Source organism: Drosophila guanche, unplaced genomic scaffold (assembly GCF_900245975.1).
Source record: "Drosophila guanche unplaced genomic scaffold, DGUA_6, whole genome shotgun sequence".
Classification (NCBI taxonomy): domain Eukaryota; kingdom Metazoa; phylum Arthropoda; class Insecta; order Diptera; family Drosophilidae; genus Drosophila; species Drosophila guanche.
Window position 1 is genome coordinate 1,597,600 of NW_022995755.1, and position 5,906 is coordinate 1,603,505.

Below are 5,906 nucleotides of genomic sequence, written 5' to 3' on the forward strand. Positions count from 1 at the left end.
TTTTATACAGCATCCGCAGGGGAGTGGGCAATAGGAGAATTTAAGTGGGAATCTCAGGATTCAGATGTGTGGCATAAGATATATTCGTATATGCAATCTCTGACCGGGCAACGACAACTTCAACAGCGTTTTAATAGTTAAACTTTTGAAATTTGTTCGACTCTTCCTCGGTTTTTAATGTGTCTACGTTGCAGAAAATGTATAATTCATTTTGCGGTCTTTCTCTTGTTTGTTTGTTTAAATCATGTGCTAAACTCTTTTCCAAAAACCATGCACACAAGACCAAATAATCTACGATCTCCCACTTTTATGCCGCCTTCTCGTGTGCCATTTTCTTTTGCAAATTCTGGCATTCTCTGTGGGTTAATGACTCTATGTATTTCGTACCACCAAATGCAGCCAAAAACCCAGAAAAAAATACATAAATAAAAAGTGAAAATGCCATAAATTCGAGTCAAGTCGACAAGGAGACTTTCGGTGCATGCCAGCAACACGGGAAATCTCGCAGTCAGGTTACTTAATATACAACTTTTTTCCTGACAAACATGCCAACACACACACACACAGAGAGAGTATGTACTTATGTATGTAGGTACATATATGTATAAGGTTTTTTTTTTTTTGGGCCGCAAGACGATTCAGAATTGTCGGCTCCGCCCGTTTAGCTCGGCTCAGCTCAGCTGGTTGACTTGTCATTTGCCCGATTATTGATTTTTATTTGGGCTTTAAGTGCAGCACACCCATGGGGTAACCCGAGAACCCCAAGACATCGACACCAAGGGCAGCACAGAAGGGGAGCGGAGAAGAGGAGTGTCGGGCTGTGTGTGTGTGTAAGTGTGGGTGCAGGCAGGGTGGCACGTGTGAGTTTTGAGCGAGAGATTCGCACATGTCTTCGACTAGTTCTTGGCCCGAAACAGGAACTGAAAGTGTGTGGACAGGGGGGAGGGAGGACTGCCGGTGATATCATCAAGGTCAGTCGCACCGACCGAGGCGCAGGCAAGCGTAGCGCCAAATTGAGCGTCTCCGCGTTAACGACGTACCCGCTGACGGGCGAATGCCGCCACTAAAAACCAAAGTCGTGCACCGGACGTGGCCACGCGGCACTTGTTTAATGTTGTGGGGGTGGGGCTGTACCGGCACTCACCCCCCGAGAGCCACCACATGCAGCGACGTGCAATAAAACAAAAACTAAGCGCAGTCTTCTCTTCACGGGCTGCGCTGCGATGACATTTTCTGCTACCTGCTTTGCTCTGTTATCCTCTGCTCTGCTCTCCTCTTCGGGCTCTGCTCTGCTTTGTTGTGATCTCTGCTCCCCACTCCTCTCTTGTGATCTCTGCTCCCAACTCCTCTGCTGCGAGCTCTGCTCTCTGCTCGTCTGCTACGAGCTCCGCACTCTGCGCCTCTGCTGCGTGCACTGTTATTTTTCTCTCGCTGCACCATTCTCCCTTTCGGCCAGCGCTGCAGCGGTGCGTAGTTTGCATTTTCTTTTGGTCTTCATATAAGTTTTACCGTTACAAACCTCCACTAAAAGTCAGCGTCTGACTCACACTCAGCAGCTTGAAGTGCAAGTCGGTGATGCAGTTTATTGGTTGTGTTAAATGAAGTTAAAGCATTTTTGATGGGAGAATAATTACACAGAGCAGAATCAAGAAATCTGAGTTCAATACTCCATGTGCTTGCACTTTTAAAAAGTTTTTATACCTCAACAATATTAGCGTAAAATTCATGAAAACTCCTCCCGCTGCGTTGCACTTTTATCAACTCAAAATCCAACTAGAAAATAAAATCAGCTTCTGATTTCAGCTTCAGCTTCTGTCAGAGGCGAAACTTCTTGTCACATTCTCCGTCTCTTCTCTGTTCTGCTAGTCGTTGTTTGGGTCATTTGCTTGTCGTGTGGTCCGGCACCCCTGGCTACGATTTGGCGCCACGCCTGTGCATTTATTTTATAGTTTGGCTGGCGCCAGACATTCGCCTAATGGCGCTGATGCCTGTGATCGGACTGCCGACACTTGCTGTGGCCCCAAAAGGTCAAACGGTCAGTGGCAAGTTGACGAAGATTGTGCCCCCCATTAAAGCAGATGGTCATATTTTTAGGGGGCCCATGGCGAGGCGAGGTTTAATGATTGTGCGGAAGTTTATTAACCGGAAGGGAGCGAGCACAGGGAAATGGCCTGGAAAAGATTAAACAGAATGTGTTCAACGAGATATTTGAATCTTTAGATGATTTGAAGCTGCTCCTTGGATGCCACACCACCATTAAGTTCCCAGTCAACTGTGCCTGTCACACTATTAGCCAATAGTCCTTTAGGTATTCAGCACCATAATAGACACCTGTCTCGCACACCTCTGCCGTTTTGGGTATCAATTAAGCGTCGCCAACTGCCATCCGATTGCCAGCCCTTCGACTGCTCTGCCCTCTGCCACTGCGCTGCCTTCAGCCTGCTTTGCCCTCAGCCCTGCTCTTTCCAAACTGCCTGCCACTACCCTCTTCAACCTACCAATTAAACAGCACATTTTTACATCGACATAGACGGATATGTATCAGGTTGGAGGTATACGTTGATAGGGTGCGTGACACGTGACACTTCGTGCACATCGCTTTCGAGCTGGTTTAAGCCAGCCAAAGAGATCTCTTTGCAAAATGTTTCAATATTAATAAAGAACGAGGAGAACTTACAGAAATTCTCGAGATATTCGCACTTATTCCTGCCTGACTTTGCTCAACTACAAATATGTATTATATCCAATAATCGTGCGTGATGTCGTTCGTTGTCGTCCTCCCACTTCCCATCTCTAATAGGCACGTACAATATTTCCTATGTGTATGTGTGGTAGAAACAACATTCACGGCAAACATCAAAAACCCGTAAGCTTCGTTTCGTTTCGTTTCGTACCGTTCCGTTCCGTGCCGTCCCATCCCGTTACGTTGCTCTCCTCAGCCAGCAACCTCGCTCACCCTCTGGTGTCTCTCATCTTTGTTTTTGTTTCGTTTTGCCTTTGTGTTGTTTACCCTTTGGCTTTTACCGTTCGTTTTGTCGTTAGCAAAGTTTTTTAGCATTCGCCAAATTTTGAAAACAAAAGAAGGTGCGGGGGAGGAGATGGAGAGAGCCAGAGAGAGTTGAATGGGAGCAGCGCCGAGGTCGTGGAAGGCAGCCAAACCTTTATCGTTGTTTCTGTGTTCCCCCTTTTGACCTTTGGCCAACGAATACTGACCCAGGCAGGGCGCTAAAAGAGAAAGACAGAGAGGGTGGAGTGTTGAGAGGGTGTTGGAGGGGCACTAGTGTCGCCCGCTCGCTTTTCACCTGGTGCTGGTCATGTCCTTGTCATCATCGTCATCACAAACGTTCTCATGGCGCGCTGGCGAAACTTTTGAAATTATAATTTCATTTGAATGTCATTAAAATTGTTCGCGCTTATCCTTCTAGCTCTCTCTCTGCCCCTCTCTGTCTCCCACTTGCTCTGTCTCTGTTTTTCTTTGTCTGTTATCATATCCATGACACCATTGCTGAGGGTGTCGCTCGCCAAACGGGGTATTCATGTGATTTCCATGGAAAAGCACAGAAAACCAAAAAGCCACAAGAAAAACTATGAAATGTTTATGAGGAAAATCCTGCCACAGCGTCAACAGAATTTTAATTAAAAAATCACAGCAAAAAAACTAGAAATTATATTAAAAAAAGACTAAAAATCACATTAAAAACACTAAAAATTGAATTAAAAAAAAAAACAAAAATCAATTTAAATTATTTGCAATATTTAAATTATTTTTGAGGTTTGATTCACTTTGTGACTAGATAAAAGCTGCAAAAATAATTACGAGCTCGAATTTTGACATTCCCGGCAGATGAATTCAGATTTGAGTCAGGAAAATTGTGGACAATTTCTGACCTAAGCTCTGACAGAACTCCATGGAGTACTTATACTTTGGAAGCTTTTAGCTGCTCCTTCAGACAACTTTGAAGCTGGCACTTTATGAAAACAGTTGGCAAAGGAAAAATGTCGCCGTGTCAGCTGAAACTAAGCGAAAAGACGAAAGAAGAGTGTGCCACGCCCACTCCGCCTCCATGTCGCATTAAAAACTGACTCGTTTCCATGGAAAGTTTCCAGTAAAAGCGGCCTGGGGTTGGGGCTGGGGCTGGCAGTAAACTGCTGCAGCCGCAAAAAATTAAGAAAATATTCACTTAGGTCCGGACTCGGGTCTTATCTGCACAGCAGCAGGCGCTGTTGACAGAGCCTGGACGGGGGATGGGAGAGAACTGTGCAAAGACTGCCACAGCAGAAGGGAAAAGTGTGAGCAACAAAGAGGAGAAATGAAAATGCAAAGAACATGTAGAAAATTGAGCTAATTTAGCTTGAAATGTGCAGAGGGGCCGCAGGAGCAGGAGCAGGAGCAGGGAATTAAATTGGCAGCCTGTAAGCCGCATTTCGGTGGCGTCTTAATGCCACTTTAATTGTGCCACAAAATAACATTTAAATTACTGCGGCGCCAGCAATGAGAGAGAGAGAGAGAGAGAGAGAGAGCTGCTTAGCATAAGGTGCAGTGCAGTTGGGCGCACGTAGTGTGGGGGGTGTGGCAGCTTTGGAGTTTATTATACGGGCCCCGTTTAATGGGCCTCCAGCATGCAAGCCACTGGCACGGGGCCGGATCGGGCATGTCCGGGTCGCGGCTCAATTTGGCATCGAAAGTTCCGCTGCAACGCGGAGCTGGCAGCGCATCAAGGACAGGACAGGGTTAAGCTATTTGCTGCGGCAAAATGTTTGCTCATTCTTTTGTTTGTCTTGTTTCCCATCAAGCTGCAGCCTCCCCAGGACGACAGCTGGCATCAAATGCCATATTTATAGAGCAAAACACACACACAGAAAACTTTTGCCAACCAATGAAATGGCATCGCCTAATTTGTGTGTGTGTGTGTGTGTGGGACAGATAGTTGGGCTCTTTCGAATGATATTTGTGGCACAAGTGTTGTCTGTTAACTTTCCATTAGCAGTGCATACACTCCACAGGGAAAACTCACTTCAAAATGTAAAGTTTTCAAGGAAGTATCGCCATTTATTGTAGCCCGAATAAACCAGTACAAAAAGTGATATTAAAATGTGCAAAATAAACTTAAACTCAAGGACATATGTCTAGAACTTTGGGGAATTAGAAGTGGTTGGTAGAAGTATTCAAAATTCTGTCTATTTCTGTTGCAGAACAATTTTAGATTGTAGAAATATTAGACAAAAATTGTAGAAAAAGTAAAGAAAAATGGCAGAAAAATTGTAGAAAATGCATTAAGAAACCGGCAGGAAAAAGTAACATTTAGTTGCCAATTAGTTACCCATGTTTAGGTGTATCTCAAAGAGTTCCAATTACGCTAAGAACCCGCAACTTACGATTGCTGAATGGAGTTCTGCATGTTTGCAAATATATATTCTGCATAAATCGGTCAAGTGACTTTAACGACAGCCATAAATGTATGAGAAATCTGAGAAATTATGTGAAGACTAAGGAGACTTGGCAAACGATATGAGAGAGCGACAACTCGAGAGCAGATGTGAGTGGCCCCGGCCCCAATGTGCATGTGGGGGGAAACTTGTGAATGCGAAACCGAGGCAGGTGACTTTCTCTGTGCCTTTGCATCTCTGTTGAAGTGGTAAACACACACACACACACACACACACTGTTGCAGAGACATACGACCGACACAAATGCAAACACACTTAAATATTGTAGCATAGAAATGGGGGCAGCAGCAGAGGAGAAGTCAACTTGTGATAGAGGCAGCAAAAACAAAAATTAAACAAAGCTCAAAGCACACTGGCAGGAAACTAAGACAAATACCCTAATGCCTGTCCTTTCTATTTGCAGTTTAAACACAGCGAGGAGGAGGAACAGCAGCAGCAGCAGCAGCCAGAAGGCAGAA